The 26,075-nt window shown below is 46.6% G+C and overlaps 1 long non-coding RNA gene across 1 annotated transcript in view; it reads right to left on the reverse strand.

The window, feature by feature from the left end:
- LOC141153676 (uncharacterized) overlaps window positions 1–26,075 on the reverse strand; it is a 101,399-nt gene that overhangs the window by 30,837 nt on the left and 44,487 nt on the right. Inside the window, exon 3 of the long non-coding RNA XR_012247331.1 lies at window positions 9,267–9,350. This is a non-coding gene — a long non-coding RNA (uncharacterized lncRNA). The remainder of the gene's footprint in view (window positions 1–9,266; window positions 9,351–26,075) is intronic.

The raw sequence follows: 26,075 nt of genomic DNA on the forward strand, positions 1-26,075 counted from the left end.
AGAAGTCCATTTGCCCCGGTATGCTACCCTTGCCAAATTATTCACAGTCAGCAACAATTCTATAAAAACAGTGGAACCCTTACCTCCAACCAAACCGGCAGAGGATAATGCCTCCAAGGGACAGATGGAGGACTGGTGTCAAAAGCTACACGTGGGCACTGACTCCACCCCTCAGCACCAAAAACATGGAGTATACCGGGTGGTCCAGGAGTATGAAAGGGTCTTCAGCAAACACCTTCGGGCAGGTGAAAGGGGTTCAACACCATATGCCCACGGGAGACCATCCACCCATTAAAGAGCGGTACCGGCCTGTACCCCCTGCACACTACCAACATGCCAAAGGGATGTTACGAGAGATGAAGGAGGCTGGGGTGATAAGAGATAGTTGTAGCACCTGGGCAGCACCATTAGTTCTCGTAAGGAAAAAAGATGGCACGTTGAGAATGTGTGTAGACTACAGGCAAATTAACCGCATTACACATAAAGATGCATACCCCTTACCCAGGATTGAGGAGTCACTAGCTGCATTAAGATCTGCTAATTATTTCTCTACTTTGGATCTCACTAGTGGGTATTGGCAGGTTACTGTAGCAGAGGCGGATAAAGAAAAGACCGCATTCACAACGCCGATGGGCCTCAGCGAGTTCAACTGCATGCCATTCGGGCTCAGCCACAGGAACCTTCCAGCGGTTGATGGAGTGCTGTGTAGGACATAAGAACTTCGATACAGTCCTGCTGTACCTGGATGATGTCATAGTATACTCCAAGTCCTATGAAGATCACCTGAAGCACCTGGCAGAGGTGTTTGAAGCCCTAGCTGGTTTTGGCCTGAAGGTGAAGCCGTCAAAATGCCACCTGTTGAAGCCCAACGCACAGTACCTAGGTCATGTGGTAAATGCTGAAGGTGTAGCACCAGACCCTGACAAGGTCCACTATCAAGGAAGTGCGGCAGTTCCTCGGGTTGGTGGGCTACTACCAAAGATTTATCCAAGGCTTCACCAAGATGGTGGCACCTATGCAGGACCTCCTTGTAGGCCAGTCAGGAAGGCCAAAAACCCGAAGCCTCCATTCAAATGGGATAAGCCGGAAGACGAATCCTTCAGCAGGCTGAAGATGGCTCTCACAAGAGACGAGATCCTGGCCTACCCTGACTATGGCCAACCCTTCATACTCCATACAGACGCAAGTAACGTGGGGCTAGGAGCGGTGCTGTCCCAGATACAGCAAGGCAGAGAAAGAGTGATTGCCTATGCCAGCAGGAAGCTCCGGCCCACAGAAAAGAACCCCGAAAATTACAGTTCCTTCAAGTTGGAGTTCCTCGCCGTAGTCTGGGCTGTGACAAAGCGCTTCAAGCATTATCTCGCCTTCTCCAAATTCACCGTCTTCACGGATAATAACCCGCTGACTCACCTGGACACTGCGAAACTTGGTGCCCCGGAACAAAGATGGATGGCCCGACTGTCTAATTATGAGTTCACCATCAAGTACCGGGCTGGACACAAGAATGCAAACGCCGATGCGCTGTCCAGGATGCCTAACTTGCCAGATGGGGGAGAAGACCCGGAAGAGCTGGAGGAGATAGAGATCCCTGCTTTCCACCGTCATGGAGTAACCCAGTGCTCCCCTTGTGTGAAGAACAGGTGCTACGCCAACAGAGAGGCCACGTTCAATCCATTGCCCCACCATGGATGGGCAGAGACACAAGATAGTGACCCGGCTGTCCGCCTAGTCAAGGAATTGCTGACACGAGCTGACTAGTACCCTGATCCAGATGCTCCAGAGGAGACCAAACAGCTGTGGAAGGAGAAGGGCAAGCTATTCATCTATGAAGGGAAACTGTGTCGAAAAGCCATCAACTCCTGGACGCATGAATTGGTCTGGCAGGTGGTAGTTCCGAGGCGGGATGCGTCAATGGTCTTGGAAGCGTACCACGATGGAGCGGGACACATTGGCTGGAAGAAGTTGGAAGTCCTGCTACGTGAACGGTTCTACTGGGCTGGCATGAGAAAGCAATCAAGAGGTGGTGTCGAGAATGCGGACCTTGCAACCTGAGGCGAAAAAAACGTGACAGCCAGAGGGCTCCCCTGCAGCCCATCATCAACAAACAGCCACTTGAACTGGTAGCCTTGGACCATGTGAAGCTAGCCCCAAGCAGGTCAGGCTATGTCTACGCTCTCACCATCGTAGACCACTACTCCCGGTTCCTGGTAGTAGTGACAGTAAAGGACCAGACAGCTCAGACAGCAGCCAAAGCATTCCAACAGCACTTCTGTTGCCCGCACGGTTACTCAGAACGTGTGCTTACTGACCAAGGTCCAGCCCTCGAAGCGGAGGTGTTCCAGGAATTCTGCAACCTGTACGGCTGCAAGAAAATCAGGATAACGCCGTATCACCCCCAAACCAACGGGTTGTGTGAGAAGATGAACCAGGTGGTGATAGACGTTGCCCCTTGAGGAACGCAGCCTGTGGCCAGAAAAGCTACCTGATCTGGTGGACCTCTATAACCATGTCTCAGTAAACTCTACCAACTGCACACCTGCTTACCTGATGAGAGCAAGACCTGGTAAGCTGCCCATCGACCTGGACATGGGAGTCCTAACACCAGAGACGGCCTCGCCAGATGCAGATTGGGACACTGAGCGGCAACAATAATACCGCAAAGTGCAAGAGAGTGTTGAAAGAAGTCTGTCCCAAGCAAGACAAAGACAAGAGAAGACTTACAATCAACACGCACCTGCTGTTCCATTGTCACCTGGAGAACAGGTCCTTAAGAGAAAGAGGCGACTCCACAAATTGGATGATCAGTGGGAGGTAGAGCCGTACACCATCCTACCCTCGAGTCATGATAACATCAAGGTGTGCCTCATTAGTAAGGATGGAGGAAAAACATCAGCAACAGTTTCAAGAGACCACTTGAAGAAATGTCCCGAGCAATTACAACACACTAAAAAAGACCAGGATAGCCCCCAACCCACAGAGGAAGTGGAAGAAATGGTCAAAACAGTACTCGGAGAATTTCCCTGGTCGTGGACACAAGTGAACAATGCAATTGTCGTGCCAGTCATTACCTTTCTCCAACCAGCCCCTCAGGAAGCTGCAGAAGTCTCAGAAGAGTTGGGAGAACAGTTGGCCCCAGGGACAGAAGCCTCATCAACAGCAGACCAGGAGAATCTACCCTCTGCTAATAGTGAACCTGTCGTACCCATGGTGAGCCAAAGAGTTCATAGGAAACTGCCCAACCTACCAGTACTACCTCATACTACCTGTAGTGCAGTTCACACTGAACCCACCACACCAGGGTTAGACACAAGGGACCAGGGTAGAGTATTGACAGATAGTGTACTACGTAGATCCACCAGAAGTACAAGAGGTCAGCCCCCTGCCCGTTGGAGAATTTAAAAATGTAAAGTTTAAAGTATAAGAGTATTAAAATGTATGCTGTATATAGTTACCCGTAAGTGTATGCCAGAGACATTGCTAATTTGAAGTGTTTAATGTGTGTTTTTCCAGTTACCCGAAAAGGGTACAAAGACTTTTAGGTTATGGACAGTGAATAACCAAAGAACTTTCCCTTGTAAATAGTTGCACTTGCTAAAGTGCCCCTTATTGAAAGACCACTGAACAAAAACTCGTTGGAGGTGGCCGAAGACATGGTCCAGCACTTGGATCATCTATGTCCTGCAGCCACCCCAGGGCCTCCGTGGAGGGTTTTGGACGGATCCCTCAAATTACACCTTGCACAGTGGAATGGACACCTGGTTGCAGATTATACTGTAACCTATCAAGGACTGTAATGTTTGTAAATATTCTAATATGCCTGTTATTGTTATTGTTGTTGTCACTTTTGAAAAATATGTTCAGTCCCGGAGTACTGAAATTAACTAGGGGGGAATGTGGCACCCCAGGAGTCTGGTTGCCACAGTGGCATTGCCTCCCTCAAAAGAGGTAATGCCATACCTGGAAGCAAGCAGGAGTTCTTTTAGTCAGGTACACAATACATGCAACATTTCCTTGCTCTAGACCAGCAAGGGGAGGACCCTCCCCTTGGCAACTGGATCTGGAGGCGGGGTTAGTTGAGTTTAATGCAGGAGTTGAGTTTAGGACTTTGAAGAGTGAGGAGCTAGGGACTGGAGCTGGAGATAGTTCGTCCTAGCCAGAATACACAGAGAACCGGACACCGGAGTCCGAGGCTGTGGGGGATTCCAGACCCAGCAGCAGATACCGCAGGGCAGGAGATTGCAGGTCTCCTGGCCCGCCATCAGACGCCTGGAGGCTCACCAGCACCGAGGGACCAGTACCGCCAAGGAGGAGCGAAGCATCCATAAGGCCCGAGCTACCAGCGATACGGGTGAGCACAGCACGTTACACTCAGGGACGTGGGTTACAACACAGTTACAAGCAGAATAGCCAAAGAGTATAGTGAGAACGGCAGGCCTACAACTCCACCTGTCCAGGGGGACTCTATGCTTGCTCCCAGACTGACCAGACTCTTATCTCTAGCCAGTACTCCAGTCCAAGCTGTCTAATTGCTACCAGTAAAAACCCTGGGACTGCACTATACGGACTCTGTGGTTATTTCTGCACCGCGACACCCTGCACAACCACCATCATCCACACACACTGCCCTGAAGCTAACTCTTCCTGTGGGGAGTTATACCACCTTTGCTGCTATACCACCGGCTTCAGAGGACTGTTCTGCAGCAGCGGTCTCTATTAACCGCACTCCACAGGTGGCGTAGTCGGACATTATATAACCTATATACATCTACTACCCTTGGATTGACCACCTGGGTCACAGACCGGGTCACCGCCACTGTGACTACAACCCCCAGCATCTACCGGCCCGGCATCGCGGACCCCATGGCCCAGGGGGCGCGTCATTGACCCATCCAATCATCTAAACCAGATACCAAAAATGCTAGGTGTAAAGCAACATGTCCCCCCCTCCAGTAAAGATTGGTTATTTTAGAGGCTCAAGTTTCAGGTAGTCAGGTATCCGGCTTCATAGAACATGCCACCAACAATGTCACTTTCCAAGTCCATAAAGTGCCCGGATGACTCAATGGGGAGAGAATACATATTCTACTGTCAGTTGATACGAAGAAGTGAATTCCTATGGGATTCCGCTGATGAAGCCCATATCAAAGTAGTCATCCAGTATGGAGGAATCTTGCAGTTTGCGAGCAGCCATCTTCCAACCAGGGGAGCCCAACGTTTTGATGCAAAGAGCGCCAGGTATACCATTTTAGTCTCTCAACCAATAGAGGGGAGAAGATTCTTCCATATATTCTTCCATATATACAGGCCCATCCTCACAAGAGAGAAGATCAAATATGGCTCTTACACATCGGATCTGGTAGGGTCAGGAAGAGGGGAGAAAGAGCGGAGAAAGGATTACAAGGGTTAGATGTAAAGCATCCCAACGACTTAGGATCCCCAAAAAACGGTAAAAAGTAGTTCCTCATTCATCCCATAGGGTGCCATCGATTGGAGTTCGTAAATCCAACATGATTCTTGTTGGAGTAACTTCCTCCGGATATTCCCCCCTCTGTCCTGATGCCTGATCTTTTCCAAGCCCACTATTTGCGTATTACTACAATTCCCGTGATGATATTTCAGGTAATTGGCTGCCTCCGAGGAAATTGTGTTACCTTTGTCCATGTCCGACGCAGCCAAGTTGATCGTGGAGATGTGTTTCTGAATTCTTCTTCTGATTTCTTGTGAGGTTTGTCCAACATATATCTGTCGACAAGGGCATATAATCGAGTAGATCACATTCCTTGACTTGCAATTGATGTGTGTCTTGAATCGATATGTTTTCGAATCTAAAGGGTTGATGAAAAATCATGGGTAGGACTCATAAACTGGCATATATTGCAATCACCACAAGGAAAAGAACCCTTCAGGGTGACCCCCCCTGTTTAAACGGACCGTCGGTCTCATGTAGTGCCTCCATGTTAAGATGTCCCCAAAATTGGGTGCCCTCCTTGCCGTGAGGAGGGGCCGATCCCCCACCAAAGTACCGGTTTGGAGATCAGTGGTAAGGATCTTCCAATGTTCCGTCAGCACATTCCTCACCTGGTTCCATTGTGTGCTATATTCCGTGATGAAGTGCAGGTTGTTATCTTTAGGTTTAGGTCTTGTCTGCAAAATGGTTCCCTGTGCGTGCAATTTTGCCCGCTGGTATGCCTTGGAGATGGTCCTCCTGGGATATCCCCGATATCAGCAGTCTGTGACTGCTCTGTGCACCGGGCACAACAGGCAGGTAGATAGTAAGTAACTGCCTGTTAGTGCTTAGGCATATTTAAAGTCCCGGATATCCCCTTTAAGTTTTCAATAAACTGTTGCAACTTTGTGATAGAAAAAAAAAGTTTTTTTTTTCTGTGAAGGCCTAGACCCTCCAGGATTTCAAACTTTTCCCAAAAGACTTAGGAGGCCGTCAGGTTTCGGTTGTGTCTTTTTTCTTTTGTCGCTGGGCTTTAGAACAATAAAGAGTTGGTTGCTTGGCTATTTAGATGGATAAAGAAAAATCTATTTACATTTTCTGATTTGTACCACGTGAATACTAAAACAAGCGATAGATGATAAAATCCTATCCACTTAAATAAGTCTGTCACATACAGATCATAGAGGTTTTTCCTTAATTATTATTTTTACATTTATATTTTTCCCTTGTTGCAAATTTTCTGGCGATGTAATTAAAGGAAACAGATTTCTGTAATGATATTCTAGTGTAGTATTACACCAGCGACTCTTTCTGAATATCCTGCTATATTTAGCTGTTCAAGTCTGAACGAGGCTTTGCATTAAAAGCAGTTTGATCCAGCCTTTCATCACCATGTGTCTGAAAGCACTTGGCCGTGCCTCAATGCAGGGCATAGAGGAAAATACTCACTCTATTCTACTTACCAAACATAGGTCCTGAAAGATCAGAAATGGTTTCATGTTAAAGCCGGTACAATGCCATGTGATCTTCCCGGCCTTGTCCAAAAGGCACTAAACAATTGTTGGCCTACATCAAGGAGGTAACATCTCCATGCTGGCATCAGATAACAGCTCATTTCACAAATAGGCTATTAATCATATTTTAAAATTACCATGACTGCTATATGAAAGAAATAGAGCCAATTAAAAATAAAGTGATGTAGGAAGGAATGAAAATATATATTACAGTATAACAGTCTGAAACATGGAAGAACGAAAAATATGATTTAATGTTTCAAGAAAATAGAAAAAAAACTATTTTAAGACAGATATCCTATAATAGTCTTTATGCCTCCGCCTCTACAACATCAGTTCAGTTTTCACATGGTGAACTGTAGAGGTTTGCATCAATGAGGCCGAGACTCCCATTCATAATACAAAGGTTGGATTTTATTTTGGAAGGCAATATTGAATTAGTTGTTCAAATAGATAGAAGAGATTTAGGATTTTCTCATCTAATTATCTTATGACAAATCTCTAGAATATGCCACCACTTTGTGATCAATGGCGATTCAAACTTTGGGTCACCCACTGATACTGAAAGTGAAGGAGATGCAGAACTGGTAGGCCACGTTCACACGTTTCGTATTTGGTCAGCATTTTACATCAGTACTTGAAAGCCAAATACTGAACGTGTGAATATGGCCGTATAGTGCTGGGTGCACTTCTAATTTTTTACATTAACAGTCTCAGCCACCCCAACTCTGCAGGGAATTGCAGCCGGCCCTATTCAGATGAATGAGGTCAGTTATTTCTGAGGTGATAGGGAACCACTGCGCAAAGATGGAAGGAGATGCAATGCTGCATCGGTAGGGATACTAGAAATCAGATCACGACTGGTCATAAAATAATGGCATATCTATCACTTAATGAGATGGTAAAAATGGTTGGCACATGCACACTACCCTCTATCCAGTATCTATGGCACCGGCGGAAAATACCAATTGCTATATTCAGCTATCTCCTTCAGTGCCATAGACAATGTATGGAGCAGTTGAGTGCATGATATTAACCCCTTGCCTTGTTTGCATTTTTTCTCTCCTTTTTCTAAAAGCCATAACTTTTTTTATCTCTCTATCGACATAGAAGGACTGTTTGTTTTTTTTGCAGGACGAGTTGTACTCAGTAGTTAGCACTGTACCCTGGCAGTGCTGGGGTCCTGGGTTCAAATCCCACAAGTTATGTTCTTCCTGTGTTTGTGTGGGTTTCCTCCAGGTACTTCAATTTCCTCCCACACTCTAACATACATTTTTAATAGCACCATCCATTTTACCATACGATGAAAAAAAAAATGGGGAAAAAAATGACAAGAGGTATGAAATAGTGAAAAAAGTGTGATTCCGCCATTGATGTTTGTTTTTGTTTCTATGGTATTTATTGTATGGTCGAAAAGACAAGAAAACATGATTCTCCAAGCTAGTAAAATTATGGTGACAACAAGCATGCATAGATTTTTTTTTATTATTTAAGTGATGGAAAAAAATTCTGAAGTTTGTAAAAAAAATTGTTTGTGAGACCCATATCGGTTTTAGTTTTCTATCAATAGCGCTGTTTGAGAGCTTGTTTTTAGCATGGCGAGCTGACAATTTTATTAATACCATTTTGTGGTACGTATGATGTTTTGATCATTTTTCTTGCATTTTTAAGGAGGAGAAGTGTTCCAAAAAACATATTTCTGGTGTTTTAATTTTTTTCTGCTTACGGCGCTTAGTGTATGGGTTCATTAATTTTAGATTTTTGGTAGACCGCCTTTTTACAGACGTTGTGATACTAAATATGTTTATTTATTACATTTTTTTAATTTTAATGGCGTTAAAATGGGGTGATTACATTTTTATATATTTTTTTAAAAACTCCTTTTTTAATGTTTTACTTTCTTTTTAGCCCCCATAGGGGACTTGAACCTGCAATCATCCAATCGCTTATACTAAGTACTGCAATACCATAGTGAAAAGTAAGGTCTCCTATTAAGCTCAGCCATTCAGCAGGCACCCACCTATCATGATATCCCATCAGTGCCCCACAATTGCATTTCGGGAGGCAGATGGGAGCATGTGCACGTGCGCTTGTCACAGATTATCAAATAGCTTAGTGTAAGAAAAACAAGAGGTTGACTGACTTGAACACTATATAATAATTCTATAGCTTTAAAACGTCACTTTTAATGATACTTAAAAATATATAAAGAAATCAAAAATATATCAACACACAGCCAAAATGTTATCCAATAATCATTTAGGCAGGTACGGAAACATAGCCCTATAATGATACTGTCACCCTACCTTGCCGCGGAGGTTGGCACCCTAGACCTGCGCAGTGGCGCCCCCGCTCGGACAGCGGCTGTCCCTGTCTGATCTTGTAGGGCCCTACAGAGAGGGAAAGGTAGTCAGAATTATATGAAGAGGTTATAAAGATAACTTAACCTTAGATACAGGAAAAACCTTTAACAATACATGACAAAGTCACAATTTGAGATGTGACAAGGTTTAATCCCTAAATCTGAATAAGGAAGAATATATATATATCAGTCGAAAGGAAAATTAACCCTAAACCAACACTTTACTGACACCCTACCTTGCCGCGAAGGTTGGCACCCTACACTTGCGCAATGGCACCCCCGCTCAACATTGACTCTCCCTGTCTGATCCTGGCAGGCCCTAAGACAGGAGAAAGAAAAGAAAATTGAACAGCACCAAGAATTATGCTAATATCCAAAGATAGCTAGAGATGAAACCATTGATATAATTATGGTACACTCATATCATATAAGAATAGGTTACTAGATCATGCATATATTTGTGCAATGTTAGTCAAACACATAGAGCGCAAATGATTTATCTCTTAATTCAGATAGTATAGTCAAAATATTGTGCTGAATCCCTAGATCATTAGATTGCAAAAAAATAATATGGTAAACAGGATATAATCAAAATATTGCACTTAGCCTAAAAAGATGTAATAAATATTGCACTAAGCACAAAAAGATGTAATAACAATTGCATATTAGTAACCCATCCCTATACCTAATATGTATATAGAATAGACAGTATGCTAAATAACTCGATGCGTTTCCTCTTCAATGGGTTCATCAGGAGACCATACATTGGGTACGGAAAGTATTCAGACCCCTTTAAATTTTTCACTCTTTGTTTCATTGCAGCCATTTGGTAAATTCTAAAAAGTTCATTTTTTTTTCTCATTAAAGTACACTCTGCACCCCATCTTGACTGAAAAAAAACAGAAATGTAGAAATTTATTAAAAAAGAAAAACTGAAATATTACATGGTCATAAGTATTCAGACCCTTTGGTCAGACACTCATATTTAAGTCACATGCTGTCCATTTCCTTGTGATCCTCATTGAGATGGTTCTACTCCTTCATTGGAGTCCAGCTGTGTTTAATTAAACTGATAGGACTTGATTTGGAAAGGCACACACCTGTCTATATAAGATCTCACAGCTCACAGTGCATGTCAGACCAAATGAGAATCATGAGCTCAAAGGAACTGCCCAAGGAGCTCATAGCCAGAATTGTGACAAGGTACAGATCTGGCCAAAGTTTTAAAAAAAATTCTGCATTACTCAAGGTTCCTAAGAGCACAGTGGCCTCCATAATCCTTAAATAGAAGAAGTTTGGGACCACCAAAAGTCTTCCTACACCTGGCCGTTCAGCCAAACTGAGCAATCGTGGGAGAAAAGCCTTGGTGAGAGAGGTAAAGAAGAACCCCAAGATCACTGTGGCAGAGCTCCAGAAATGCAGTAGGGAGATGGGAGAAAGTTCCACAAAGTCAACTATTCAGTCGGGCCTTTATGGCAGAGTGGCCCGACGGAAGCCTCTCCTCAGTGCAAGACATATGAAAGCCTGCATAGAGTTTGCTCAAAAACACATGAAGGACTCCCAGACTATGAGAAATAAGAACAGACTCGCCTTAGTCCTCAGCTAGTCTGAACGAAGACCTATAGAATTAAGAGAGGGGTCCCTAAAAGAACTAAGGACTGGGACAAAGATAGGACACCTCCTAAACAGAAGTTGTTGCAGAACACAAAAAGACAAACTAACAAAAATGTACTAGAGGTCCCAGAGGACCAAGCGGACTTGACAGAGAAAGGCACCGAAGCACCAGGCTAGAGAAACAGTCAAACACTGAAGTCCAGCACAGCCAGAAGGGCGGAGCTGGAATATAAAGGCAGATGGTCACGTGACCGCAAAACACAAGATAGAAAAAACAAACAGGAGGGTTCTAACAGTACCCCCTCTTTTATGAGGATCCTCCGGATACTCCAGGCCCAGGCCTATCGGGAAACCTCCTGTGGAAAGCTTTAACAAGCCTAGGAGCAGAGACATCATCCGTCCATACCCAGGAGTTGTCTTCGGGACCGAAACCCTTCCAGGAGACAAGATACTGTAATCTCCCTCTATGCCATCTAGAATTCAAGATACGAGAAATTTCATATTCGCCGTCTTCCACCACAGGAGGAACTGTGACAGTGGCGTCCCTTTCAGATACGTCAGCCTTTTTCAACAAGGAAACATGAAACACAGGATTAATCTTCCAGGAAGTAGGGACATCCAACCTAACAGCAGACAGGTTAACAACCTGAAGCACTTTAAATGGACCCACAAACTTAGGACCCAGTTTTTTCGAGGGAATCCTCAACCGCAAGTTCCTTGAGGACAACCAAACCATGTCACCCACAGTAAACAAAACCTCCTTACGTTTCCTGTCAAAATACTTCTTGGACTTCTTGTTAGCCTCTTGAAGGTTGCAACATACATTAGTCCAAACTCTCCAAATCACCGGAAAAATTCTCCTCCTCCGGCACCGCCAACCCCAATTTGGAGAACGAACCAAAAGACGGATGTCTCCCAGTACAACAAAAAAAAGAGAACACCCAGCAGAGGAGGATGTATGATTGTTAAGAGCAAATTCTGCGAGAGGCAGAAACTCAGACCACACCTCTTGATTGTCCGCCACAAAACAACGCAAAAACTGTTCAACATCCTGGTTCTTTCTTTCAGTCTGTCCATTAGACTCAGGATGATAACCAGACGAAAATGACAAATGGACTCCCAACCTGTCACAAAAAGCACGGCAAAAGCGAGTCACAAACTGAGGTCCTCTATAAGAAACAATATCCGTGGGAATGCCATGGAGCTTGACAATCTCCTTAACAAATGCCTTAGCGAGTCTCTTGGCGCAGGGCAACTTAATGAATGGAACCAAATGACACATCTTACTAAAACGATCCACGACAATCCAGATGACAGTAAAACCCTCGGACACAGGAAGATCAGTAATAAAATCCATTGTGAGATGCGTTCAAGGCGCACTAGGAACCTCCAGAGGGCAAAGCAACCCCTCAGCAGGAGTATGTGAAGCCTTTGACCTAGCACACACAGTACACCGACGCACACACTTGATGACTTCCTTGTGCCATCCAGGCCACCAAAAACTGCGACTGATAAGTCTTTTGTCTCCGAAATTCCTGGATGACCTGCCAACCGAGACTCATGACACTCCACAAACAAATCTCTCCTAAAGGCTCTAGGCACGAACAACTTCCCATGGGGAGTGTTAGATGGAGCATCATCTTGAGCTTTCAGAATCCCATTCTCCAAAACGGAGTCCAAAGCCGCCACCACAACTCCATTCTCTAAAATGCTCTCCTCCTCCTCTGCACCAACCGTAGGAGAGAAGCTGCGAGATAAAGCATCAGCTTTAACATTCTTAGTACCAGGGATATAGGTAACAGAAAAATGAAACCGAGAAAAAAAAAGTGCCCACCTAGCTTGACGGGCATTCAAGCGCTTGGCAGCATCCAGATAGATCAAATTCTTATGATCTGTAAAAACCTGAATAGGAAATCTAGCGCCTTCCAAAAAATGACGCCAATGTTCAAACGCAAGTTTAATAGCCAGCAACTCTTGATTTCCAACATCATAATTCAGTTCGGTATCCGAAAATTTTTTCGAAAAGAAGGCACAAGGATGTACTCCACCCTTGTTCTCCTGAGACTAAACTGCTCCGACCCCCACCGATGAAGCATCGACCTCGACCAAAAAAGGCTTGGTCTCATCAGGCTGCATAAGGATAGGGGCAGAACTGAACCTCTCTTTGAGATACTCAAACGCTTCAATGGTCTCAGTAGTCCACTGGGCCGTATTCACACCTTTCCTGGTGAGATCGGTTAGAGGCTTAACAATTACAAAAAAATTCTTAATGAATTTCCTGTAATAATTGGCAAAACCCAAAAATCTCTGTATAGATTTCAAACCAATAGGCCTAGGCCATTCCTGCACAGCCTGAACCTTCACAGGGTCCATCTCAAAGCCCTCGCTGGAGACAATGTAGCCCAAAAAACTAATTTTCTGCACAGCGAACTCACATTTCTCCAGCTTAGCAAAGAGTGAATTATCACTCAATAACTGGAAAACTTCATGTACACTCTGCCAATGGGACTCTAGATCTGGTGAATAAATCAAAATGTCATCCAAATACACAACCACATTCTTACCAATCAAAGGTCTCAGGATGTCATTAATAAGGTTCTGAAAAAATGCAGGTGCATTGGTAAGACCAAAAGGCATCACCAGATTCTCAAAATGACCTACCGGAGTGTTAAAAGCAGTTTTCCATTTATCACCCTCCTTCACTCGTAACAAATTGTATGCCCCCCGGAGATCAATTTTGGAGAACCACTTGGCTCTCACTAACTGGTTAAACAAGTCAGGAATTAACGGCAATGGGTAGGAATTGCGTTCGGTAATCTTATTAATTTCACGAAAATCCAGACATGGACGTAAACCGCCGTCCTTTTTTTTAACAAAGAAGAATCCAACTGCCACAGGCGACTTAGAAGGTCTAATGTGACCAGCAGCCAGGCTAGTCTGTATGTACTCCTCCAAGGCCTTTCTTTCAGGGATAGTCAGATTAAACAAGCGACTTTTGGGAAGAGTAGCACCCGGAACAAACTCAATGGCGCAATCATAATCCCTATGAGGAGGTAAAACTTGCGACTCCTCCTCCGAAAAAAAACTCCAAAAATCTTGAATAGGTACCGGTAATTCCGCTTTTTCCACAGCCGCAATGCGACCATTACAACATTTATCATAGCACTTCGGACTCCAAGACTTAATCACATTAGTAGACCAGTCCAATAAAGGATTGTGCAGTTTTAACCAAGGAAATCCTAGAGCAACTGGAGAGGGCAAATTATCCAAAACAACCAAGTCCAAAATTTCTTGGTGAACTCCATTGATAGTGAGGGGAAATGCAGCAGTCTTGTGAGTAATACATTTCAAAGGAGTGTTATCAATTGCAACCACAGAAATAGGTGATGACAAAGGTTTGGATTTCAATTTAAGGTTTTCCAAAAACCCTTTATCAATCACATTAAGTGTTGAACCACAATCCACAAATACCTGAAATTCAAACAAATCTCCCTGCAGAGTAGTACTCCCAGAAAGAAATACTCCTGCAGAGTGTAAACAAGCTATACGGGCGTAACTGTCCTTTTTTTTCTCTTTACTTAAACGACGCTCACAATACTTAATCAAATGGTCAGCTTTACCACAATAAAGACACAATCCCTCGGCGAACCTCCGGTCTCTTTCCTGAGAGTGGAGTGACATCCCCCCAACCTTCATCGGTTCCCCGCCGTCAGAGCAGATTTTCTGGGGACTAGGAACTGACATTATAGGAGTCTTTACCTCATTGAGCCTGCACCTCAGTCTCCTGTCTATATGAACAGCTAACTGCATAGCTTCCTGCAGAGTCTCAGGTGCAGGGAATGCAATTAGCAAATCCTTAACCCTTTCACTCAGACCAGCAAGAAATAAACATCTCAGCGCAGGATCATGCCACTTAACTTCTGAAGCCCATCTCCTGAAGTGTGTGCAATAATTTTCAACATCATCAGACCCCTGATTCAAACGTCTAAGTTCTGATTCAGCAGATTAGATTCTATCAGGATCGTCATATAATAGCCCCATAGCAGAAAAAAATTCTTCAACAGACCTTAAACACGGATCATTAGGCTGGAGAGAAAAGGCCCACCCCTGTGGTTCATTGCACAAAAGTGACATAATAAAACCAATGTGTTTCATTCCCAGAGGATCTTGGTCTCAAACGAAAATATAATAAACAAGCATTTTTAAAGGAAAAAAAATCTTGCTGTTTACCATAAAAAACATCAGGCAGTCCTACCTTGGGTTCAACAAAATGCGCTCCAGAACAGCTACTCACGTGTTGCTGAAGCTCGGCCACCTCCAGAGACAATCCCTGCAGGCTTTGAGCCATACTGATCCCCGAATTTCTTTCCTTTTAGTTTTTTGGGCAGGACTTACTGTTATGATCTGCAACATGAACTAAGGAAAGATAGGGGAAGCTGTCCCGACAGTAAGACTAAGCTGAATCCCTACGATGTAGCGGGCTGCCTGTTCCTAGTGAACAGACCAGCCTTAGTCCTTGGCTAGTCTGAACGAAGACCTATAGAATTAAGGGAGGGGTCCCAAAAAGAACGAAGGACTGGGACAAAAATGGGGCACCTCCTAAACAGAAGTTGTAGAAGAACACAAAAAGACAAACTAACAAAAATGTACTAGAGGTCCCAGAGGACCAAGCGAACTTGACAGAGAAAGGCACCGAAGCACCAGGCTAGAGAAAGAGTTAAACGCTGAAGTCCAGCACAGCCAGAAGGGCGGAGCTGGAATATAAAGGCAGATGGTCACGTGACCACAAAACACAAGATAGAAAAAACAAACAAGAGGGTTCTAACACTGCCAATGTGACATGGCCCCTTCAAAGCATTCCAGTAAAATCTGCACTCCAAGATGGCGCTCCTTCCCTCCTGAGCTTTGCACTGTGCCTCAAAAGTAGCTTTCGATCATATATGGGGTATTCACGTACTCAGAAGAAATTGCATAACAAATTGTACCATTTGCTCTCTCCTTTTACCACTTGTGAAAATGAAAAACTTGGGGCAAAAGCAACATTTTAGTTGAAAAAATGGTAATTTTTCATTTACTCAGCCCAATGTTATACAACTCTGTAAATCGTCTGAGAGTTAGAATGCTCACTACACCCCTAGATGAATTCCTTGAGAGGTGTAGTTTCCAAATTGGGGTCAATTATGTGAGTTTCTGCTGTTATAGCATGTCAGGGGCTCTTTAAATGGGACATGGTGTCACAATCTATTCCAGTCAAAATGGTGCTCCAAAATTCAAATAGCGCTCCTTCCATTCAGAGCCCTTTCATGTGCCCAAACATTAGTTTTACCCCACATATGGGGTATCTGTGTACTCAAGAGAAATTGCAAACCAAATTGTATGGTCCATTTTTTCCTGTTACCCTTGTGAAAATGAAACATTTGGAGCTAAAGCAACATTTTTATGGGAAAAAATTAATATTATTTTCACAGCTCAACTTTATAACATTCTGTGAAGCACAAGCGGGTTCAAGGTGCTCACCACACCTATAGATATGTTCTTGAGGGGTATAGTTTACAAAATGGGTTACTTGTGGAGGGCATATCAGCGGCTCTGCTAACACGACATGGCGTCTGATATCTACTTGGTTAAAGTGGTCAGAGGAACACACAAGAAAGATATCAAGATGCAGAAAGTTAACTCTGAACACAGTTAAATTAGATAGTTATCATGGTTGAAAAAAGACACATGTCCATCATGCTCATCTGAGAGATAGGAAAGGATAAAGGGAAGAGGTTTATGTACATCCATAATGGATCATCCAGTCTGCTTTCAAGAGCAGCTTTTTACTCTCCTGACCCAAGTGTCGATCAACTGGATCCCCATTAAATACAAGAATTTTATATATTAACATAAGTGTAAGCATTCTAAAAAAAAAAGCCTCAAAACCTTTTGTGAAACCATCGACAGTTCTCGTTACCTTCCTGATGGTGTAAGAAGGAAGACTTGCCTAGGTACAGGTGCGGAGCTCCGGCGCCGGAACTGCCAGGGTCCTGCCCAGTGTTGCCAGGGGACGGGATTAAGAGTGCACGGGGGACTTCCTGGACAGTGCTGGGGGACAGAGGAGAGGGACGGAAGAGAGAAAAGTCAGGTGTCTGGGCTCGCGCGAAAGAGACAGTTGGTTGTGGAGAGCAGACCGGCAGTTGGGGAGAAACAGTCTGACCTGCCGACAACGAGAGAGGGACGTGCTGCCCTGTGCTCGGTGAAATAGGGACGTGCTGACCGGTCTGCGGTGACGGACGAACGGGTGACACAGCTTGACGCAAAACAAGGGGTGTGCGGTCTGTACCGGGCCTACAGAAAGTGATCGTTTAGTTACCTGCATCACCACAGTTTTCCAGACATCTGACGGTGACCTATGGGTGAGGACGCACCAGGGATTAGTGATCCTAACGCAGTTTATTGTACGCCGGAGGAGCTTGCTACGGCTCTTAAAGGAGACGTGACCGCTGTCGTGTGATCAAAAGGACTGGGGGCCCAGTGGGTGAGACCCGAGACTGCCCACTCCCGCCAGAAGACGGACACCCTCCGGAGTGAGTGTCTGAAGACGGACGTAGTTATCGCTAAAGGACAGATAAGTGCAAGCCTCCAGTAATCTACCTTCTCTTACTCAACCTGAACTTTTGGGACTGCACCGTATTGTTCATCCTTTCTGTGTTATAGTTTAACCACAATCGTTTATTGTCCGATTTTACTGTTTTATTGTTGTGTTACTTAAATTTACACTCCCTGTGTGGAAAAAAACAAATCTTGAATTAAACCTCTGCCATACTCTCTGCGTGCTGTGTGCGGCATCCGAGCCTTTTAACATTTGGCGTAGTCGGCAGGATGTCGTCCCCAGACGCAGTTGCAGGCATGGCAGACCAGGCCAGCGCGAGAGCCCCTACAGCTAGCCTAACCCTGGGCGCCATGTTGAACAATCTCCCAAAGTTTACCGGAGACAACATGATGCTGTAGGATTGGGTAGAACGGGTTAAGAGCATGTTACGCATGCACCCAATGACCCCCGATATGCAAGCAGAGATAGCTTTGCTGGCTTTAGAAGGAGAAGCTCGACAGTCAGTAATGTTTCGTTCCCCCACTGACCGAAATACGGTGGAAAAGGTGGTACGGATCCTAGAAGAAATGCATGGGGACCCTACTAATGTGGCAGAGTTAAGAATGCGGCTGTTTCAACAGGTACAAAGGGAGGGGGGAGACTGTGGCCCAATATGTCAACGCCCTACAGAGTGTGTACACTTACATCACTAGGAAAACGAACCTAGAAGACGTGGGAGTTGGGCCCCCGGACCTAGTACTTAGGGACCAGTTCGTAGCCGGCCTCAGAGATGAGCAGCTGAGACAGGCCTTGCGAGAGCGCTTGCGCACCAACCCGCGTATGACATTTGTGGAGGCAGGGGCAGAGGCCCGCATGAGGGAACAGGAGATGGGGGTAGTGACCCTGGCAGGGATGGTCCGGGGCGATGCAGTGCCCCCGTCGCCCACGGCCGAACCAGAATGGGCCCGAGAGATGCGGCAGGAGATCCAAGAAATGCGAGAAGAGTGGTACAATATTCGAGTGGCTCAATCAGTGAGAGCCGGAACAGTTGACCCGAGACCTCCGGGTGAAGTAAAGGACGAGTCCAGACCCCGGGTTGGAACAGAGCCCAATCGGGTGGTCCGACGACCCCCTGCAAACAGGGGACCAACGTGTTGGAATTGTGGGGGCATGGGGCATTACGCCAGGAGCTGTGCCAGTCGAGGAAGGCCTCTGTCCCGGCAGCCGTTAAACTGACGGGCTCCTGGTGTGAGGGACGCAACCCGGAGCGGATGAAGGCAGTGAGTCCCGAAGACTTAATATCCATGAGCCCAACAGTGTGGGTCGAGCTTGACGGACGGGCGGTTCACTGTTTGATCGACACGGGATCTCAAGTGACCACCATGGGAGAAACTTATTTCCGTCAGCGGTACCCAGAGATGGCACGAAATGAAGGAAGTCCCTTGATAAAGCTCACAGCCGCTAACCAACTGCCCATTCCGGTCACAGGAGTAGTGTGGTTACGCATCCGGGTGGGCAAACAAGATGTGGGAAGAAAAGGAGTCGTCCTGACAGGCGGAGATGCCGGCCCATGACCACCAGTGACCCTCAGTATGAACGTGCTGAAGGAAATCGGGCAGATCCTGATTAGGGAACCACGAGAGCTCACGCTAGGGCGGTGGAACTCTAGAGCCCCTCAAAGGAAGGCCCTCCAGCAACTGATCAGGGTTGCCCAGGCGCAAGAGACCTCGAGTGGGGGAAAAGTTCTGGGAAAGGTGATAATACCCGCCACCAACACCCTCACCTTACCACCAGGACAGACAGTCCTCACTTTGCCCGTCCGAGCCTGCACCCCACTAGTAGGGGTAGAGATTCAGATTGAGTCAACCACCATGGACAAGGTGCCTCCGGGTCTATTGGTAGCGCGGACCTTGGCTACCGTCCATAAGGGAAACGTGGTGGTACGATGCATGAACCTGAATCCGAGTGAGCTCATTCTTCCCGGCAGGACCGAAATAGCCCAGATCCTGGGGATGCCAGAACAGCTGGAACCGCCAGATGCGATACAATTGTCAGCCGTAAGGGGGGATCCCTGGACCCTGGCAATCACCGTACGATCGGGGTCTCCTCGACCTCAGACTAAGGACGGTCGAAGGATCCTAGAACAGATGCGTGCTAATTTGACAGGGCTCACGACGGAACAGGTGTACCAGGTCGAAGAGATGCTGGGACGGTACCAGGACGTCTTTGCCCGACATGAGGACAACTTTGGATGTACCGAGGCCATCACCCATGAGATCCCTATGGGAAATGCTGCTCCGGTATGGGAACGGTATAGACAGATACCCCCGCAAATGTACCAGGATGTGAAAGAAATGCTGGCCCATATGATACAGAACGGGGTGATTCGGGAAAGCCAGAGCCCGTGGGCGGCACCAATCGTCCTGGTCAGGAAGAAGGATGGAACCCTACGATTCTGTGTGGACTACAGGCGGCTAAATGCTTGTACCGTAAGAGACTCGTACCCTTTACCCAGGATCGAGGAGTCTCTATCCGCCTTAGGCAAGGCAAAATACTTCTCCTCCCTGGATCTGGCCAGCGGATACTGGCAAGTGCCAGTGGCTGAGCACAACCGCGCCAAGACAGCATTCGTGTTGCCAATGGGACTCTTTGAGTTTAATCGGATGCCTTTTGGCCTAACCAATGCTCCCGGGACATTTCAACGCTTGATGGAGAGATGTTTAGGCGATCTGAACTTTGAGGCCACACTGATCTACCTCGATGACATCATCGTCTATGCGTCTACCTTCCAGGAACATCTACGATGACTGGAGCAAGTCTTGAGTCTCCTTCGAAATCACGGCCTGAAGGTGGAGCCACAAAAATGTCATATATTCCACAAGTAGGTTGAGTACCTCGGGCACACGGTGTCCGGTGAAGGAGTCAGGCCCACTTGGGAGAAAGTGCCCGCCGTGCAAGAGTGGCCCACCCCGAAGACTGTAAAGGACGTGCGGGCCTTCCTAGGACTCGCAGGGTATTATCGCAGATTCGTGAAAAATTTCACGCACATCGCTAATCCGCTACTGGAGCTCCTTCAAGGAATACCTGTGGGCTCGAAAAATCGAACAGTGAAATGGGGAAGAGAACAGGAGGAGGCCTTCAGGGCCTTGAAGATGGCCCTGACGGAAGCTCCCATACTGGCCTACGTGGACTTTTCTCAGCCCTTTGTTCTTCACACTGATGGAAGTCTCCTTGGTCTAAGGGCCGTGCTGTCGCAGGAGCAGGAGGGGAGAGAGCGGGTGATAGCTTATGAGAGTCGCTCCCTCCGAGACTCGGAGAAGAACCCAGACAATTGCAGCTCCTTTAAACTGGAATTGTTGGCCCTAGTGTGGGCAATGACAGAAAAGTTCGCGGAGTACTTGTCGGGGTCTGAAGTGTTGGTGAAGACAAACAACAACCCGTTGGCTCATCTGGAGAACGCAAAGTTGGGAGCCCTGGAGCAACGATGGGTGGCTCGCATGGCTCGGTACCGGTATAAGATCACCTACCGGCCTAGGGCTGAAAACACGCATGCTGATGCCCTCTCCAGGGTGACCCATGAGCACCCCGACCGTGACAGAGACGAAGAACTGGAGGCCGAAGAGGTGCCCAGCTTCCGGAGGGTTGGCAGCCCGTTGCCCGCTACACAGGGACAGATCGGGGAAGTGAAAGAAGGACATGTGTTGGGGCGGCCCAGGGATGAGTGGGTACGGATACAGCAAATGGATGGAGAGATTGCTCGGTTGCGACAGTGGGTGGCTTTGAAACAAGTCCCTGACCGTGAAGAAAGGGGGACCCTGACGCCAGAGGGGCTGAAGATGCTGCAGCAGTGGGAGAGACTGAGCCTGCAGGACGGCTTGTTGTACAGACGGGTCCAGTTGGTACGGGAGTTTGGCCCCACTTGGCAAGTAGTGGTTCCAAAGAGTGTGATCGGGACACTGGCCAAGGAAGCACACGAGCGGGGAGCACACTTTGGACCTGAAAAGACCTTCCAGTGGCTGCAGAGACTGGTGTACCACCCCCAGCTAAGAGTTGCAATGGAGAACGTCTGCCAGAAGTGCCAGAGTTGTGAGTTGTTGAAAACCCCAGAGCAGCGGGCCACCGTCCAGACCATTGTGACGGCAGCGCCCTTAGAGATGTTGATGATCGACTACCTGACCATCGGGCCGGCGCATCTCGGGTATGGACATTGCCTGGTCATGACCGACCACTTCACGAAATTTGCGGTGGTAACTCCGACCAGGGATCAGACAGCTGAATTCATTCTGATCAAGGAGCTTGTTTCCAAGGATGGGTGATGGAGGAGCTGCACCGGCTATACAAGATCAATAAGTCTAGGACCACCCCTTACCATCCGCAAGGGAATTGGTCCTGTGAACGCTTCAACAGAACTTTGATCCAGATGTTTCGGACCTTGGAAGAAGATCGGAAGGTACGCTGGCCGGAGTTTGTGGCCGAGCTGGTGTGGGTCTATAATAACCGGGTACATAGTGCCACAGGGTTCACCCCCTACACCCTGCTGTTCGGACAAAAGGGTAGGGAGATCACCGAGCTCGAACTAGATCCCATGGAGGACTGGCCCCGGACGGGCCCATCTACCTGGGTCCGGGAGCATCTGCACCGGTTGCAGACTCTTCGGAGGTTGGTGCAGCAGAAGTTTAAGGAACATAGGCACCATGAAACGCCACCTCTTCGGGGGACAGCCCTTAAGTCAGGAGAATGCGTGTTGGTACGGGACAAGAGACCCCGGGACAAGCTGAGTAGACGGTGGGAGTCGACCCCGTATCGAGTGAAACGGAGAGTTAGTCCTGAAGGACCGGTGTATGAGGTTCAGCCTGAGGGGGAAGAAGCGGCTCCAACTAGAATCGTTCATCGAAGCATGTTACGGCCCTGTTTGTCTAGCGATGAGGAAAAGAAGGAAGAACTCAGCACAAGGACGAGAGATCCCACACCCAGTGTGGCCGTCTACGATGATGAGGAGGAAGAGACGATAGTGGCTGCGATCCCCAGTCTCACATCACCCACAGCTTTCCACACGAGAGAGGAGGGCCCACCGCTCCGTCAGGCTGGGCCGGGCAAAGTTGGGAACCCCAGCGACTCTCAAGTACCCTGCGCTCCAACTGCGTTACGCCGGTCCGAACGATCCACGGCTGGTGTGCCACCTATCCGCTACAATCAGGATCAGTTCATCTGGCAACGTATCATCCAAGAGGTCAGAGAGTGTGAGCGCCTAGTGAAAAAACTCTCGCCCGTGGAATGGCAAGCTCAAAGGGAGCGGGAGTGTAAGAAGGAAGACTTGCCTAGGGACAGGTGCAGAGCTCCGGCGCCGGAACTGCCAGGGTCCTGCCCAGTGTTGCCAGAGGATAGGATTAAGAGTGCACGGGGGACTTCCTGGACAGTGCTGGAGGACAGAGGAGAGCGACGGAAGAGAGGAAGTCAGGTGTCTGGGCTTGCGCGAAAGAGTTGGTTGTGGAGAGCAGACCGGTAGTTGGGGAGAAACAGTCTGACCTGCCGACAACGAGAGAGGGACGTGCTGCCCTGTCCTCGGTGAAATAGGGACGTGCTGACCTGTCTGCGGTGACGGACGAACGGGTGACACAGCTTGCCGCAAAACAAGGGGCGTGCGGTCGGTACCGAGCCTACAGAAAGTGATCGTTTAGTTACCTGCATCACCACTGTTTTCCAGACATCTGACGGTGACCTACGGGTGAGGACACACCCGGGATTAGTGATCTTAACGCAGTTTGTTGTACGCCGGAGGAGCTTGCTACGGCTCTTAAAGGAGTCGTGACCGCTGTCGTGTGGTCAAAAGGACTGGGGGCCCAGTGGGTGAGACCCGAGACTGCCCACTGCCGCCAGAAGACGGACACCCTCCGGAGTGAGTGTCTGAAGACGGACGTAGTTATCGCTAAAGGACAGATAAGTGCAAGCCTCCAGTAATCTACCTTCTCTTATTCAGCCTGAACTTTTGGGACTGCACCGTATTGTTCATCCTTTCTGTGTTGTAGTTAAACCACAATCGTTTATTGTCCGATTTTATTGTTTTATTGTTGTGCTACTTAAATTTACACTCCCTGCGTGGAAAAAAACAAATCTTGAATTAAACCTCTGCCATACTCTCTGCGTGCTGTGTGCGGCATCTGAGCCTTATAACAATGGTATTGCATAACGGATAAGTATCTGCCTATATTTCTAAGCATTGAGAACACCCAGAAATGCGCAACTTTGATTAACACAGACACAGTGTTCAGGCAACGAAACTTAGTGCAGCAGATTAAAGACACATCATGTTCAGAACTGGCATCAACCAGTAGGTCCCAGCTACACCCATATACTGTTCAGAGAAGTCTGGTCTGAAGTACTTTTCATGGAAAAACATGGAAGAATATTAAACATTCAACATAGAAGCAAGGAGAAGTTTGTCAACTACAGTACAGACCAAAAGTTTGGACACACCTCATTTCAAGATTTTTCTGTATTTTCATGACTGAAGGCATCAAAATTATGAATTAACACATGTGGAATTATATACTTAACAAAAAAGTGTGAAACAACTGAAAATATGTCTTATATTCTAGGTTCTTCAAAGTAGCCACCTTTTGCTTTGATGACTGCTTTGCACACTCTTGGCATTCTCTTGATGATCTTCAAGAGGTAGTCACTGGAAATGGTTTTCACTTCACAGGTGTGCCCTGTCAGGTTTAATAAGTGGGATTTCTTGTCTTATAAATGGGGTTGGAACCATCAGTTGTGTTGTGCGGAAGTCAGGTGGATACACAGCTGATAGTCCTACTGAATAGACTGTTAGAATTTGTATTATGGCAAGAAAAAAGCAGCTAAGTAAAGAAAAACGAGTGGCCATCATTACTTTAAGAAATGAAGGTCAGTCAGTCCTAAAAATTGGGCAAACTTTGAAAGTGTCCCCAAGTGCAGTTGCAAAAACCCTCAAGTGCTACAAAGAAACTGGCTCACATGAGGACCGCCCCAGGAAAGGAAGACCAAGAGACACCTCTGCTTCTGAGGATAAGTTTATCCGAGTCACCAGCCTCAGAAATCGCAGGTTAACAGCAGCTCAGATTAGAGACCAGGTCAATTCCACACAGAGTTCTAGCAGCAGACACATCTCTACAACAACTGTTAAGAGGAGACTTTGTGCAGCAGGCCTTCATGGTAAAATAGCTGCTAGGAAACCACTGCTAAGGACAGGCAACAAGCAGAAGAGACTGGTTTGGGCTAAAGAACACAAAGAATGGACATTAGACCAGTGGAAAATCTGTGCTTTGGTCTGATGAGTCCAAATTTGAGATCTTTGGTTCCAACCACCGTGTCTTTGTGCGACGCAGAAAAGGTGAATGGATGGACTCTACATGCCTGATTCCCACCGTGAAGCATGAAGGAGGAGGTGTGATGGTGTGGGGGTGCTTTGCTGGTGACACTGTTGGGGATTTATTCAAAATTGAAGGCATACTGAACCAGCATGGCTACCACATCATCTTGCAGCGGCCTGCTATTCCATCCGGTTTGCGTTTAGTTGGACCACCATTTATTTTTCAACAGGACAATGACCCCAAACACACCTCCAGGCTGTGTAAGGGCTATTTGACCAAGAGGGAGAGTGATGGGGTGCTACGCCAGATGGCCTGGCCTCCACAGTCACCAGACCTGAACCCAATCCAGATGGTTTGGGGTGAGCTGGACCTCAGAGTGAAGGCAAAAGGGCCAACAAGTGCTAAGCATCTCTGGGAACTCCTTCAAGATTGTTGGAAGACCATTTCCGGTGACTACCTCTTGAAGCTCATCAAGAGAATGCCAAGAGTGTGCAAAACAGTCATCAAAGCAAAAGGTGGCTACTTTAAAGAACCTAGAATATAAGACATATTTTCAGTTGTTTCACACTTTTTTGTTAAGTATATAATTCTACATGTGTTAATTCATAGTTTTGATGCCTTCAGTGTGAATGTACAATTTTCATAGTCATGAAAATACAGAAAAATCTTTAAATGAGAAGGTGTGTCCAAACTTTTGGTCTGTACTGTATGTAAGAAAGCATAGGAAGTGGAGTGCAAACAAAATGGTAGCAGACGCTCTGGACTGATGAGCCAAAATATAAAATATTTGGCTGTAACACATAACAGTTTGTTTGCAAAAGGGCTGGAGAGTGGTATAATAATTATTGTTTGTAGGGAACAGTGAAAAATGGTGGAGGGTCCTTGCAAGTTTGGTTTAGGGCTGGATAATTGAATTGGCGATTTGGTAAAAATGAATGATGTCCACAATGCTAAGAAAAACAAGCAGATAATTATCCATCATACAATACCATCAGGGAGGCGTCTGGCTCCAAATTTATTCCTCAGCAGGTCAATGACTCCAAATATACAGCCAGTGTCATTAATAATTATCTTCAGCATAAAGAAGAACAATGAGTCCTGGAAGTGATGATATGGCAACCACAGAGCCCTGATCTCCACATCATTCAGTCTATCTGAGATTACAGAGAAGAATTTCCACAAGCCTAAATCCACAGAAGATATGTGGTTAGTTCTCCGA

This window comes from Phyllobates terribilis, unplaced genomic scaffold (genome assembly GCF_046119375.1).
Source record: "Phyllobates terribilis strain yellow unplaced genomic scaffold, ASM4611937v1 Scaffold_1__5_contigs__length_1240528914, whole genome shotgun sequence".
Classification (NCBI taxonomy): Eukaryota; Metazoa; Chordata; class Amphibia; order Anura; family Dendrobatidae; genus Phyllobates; species Phyllobates terribilis.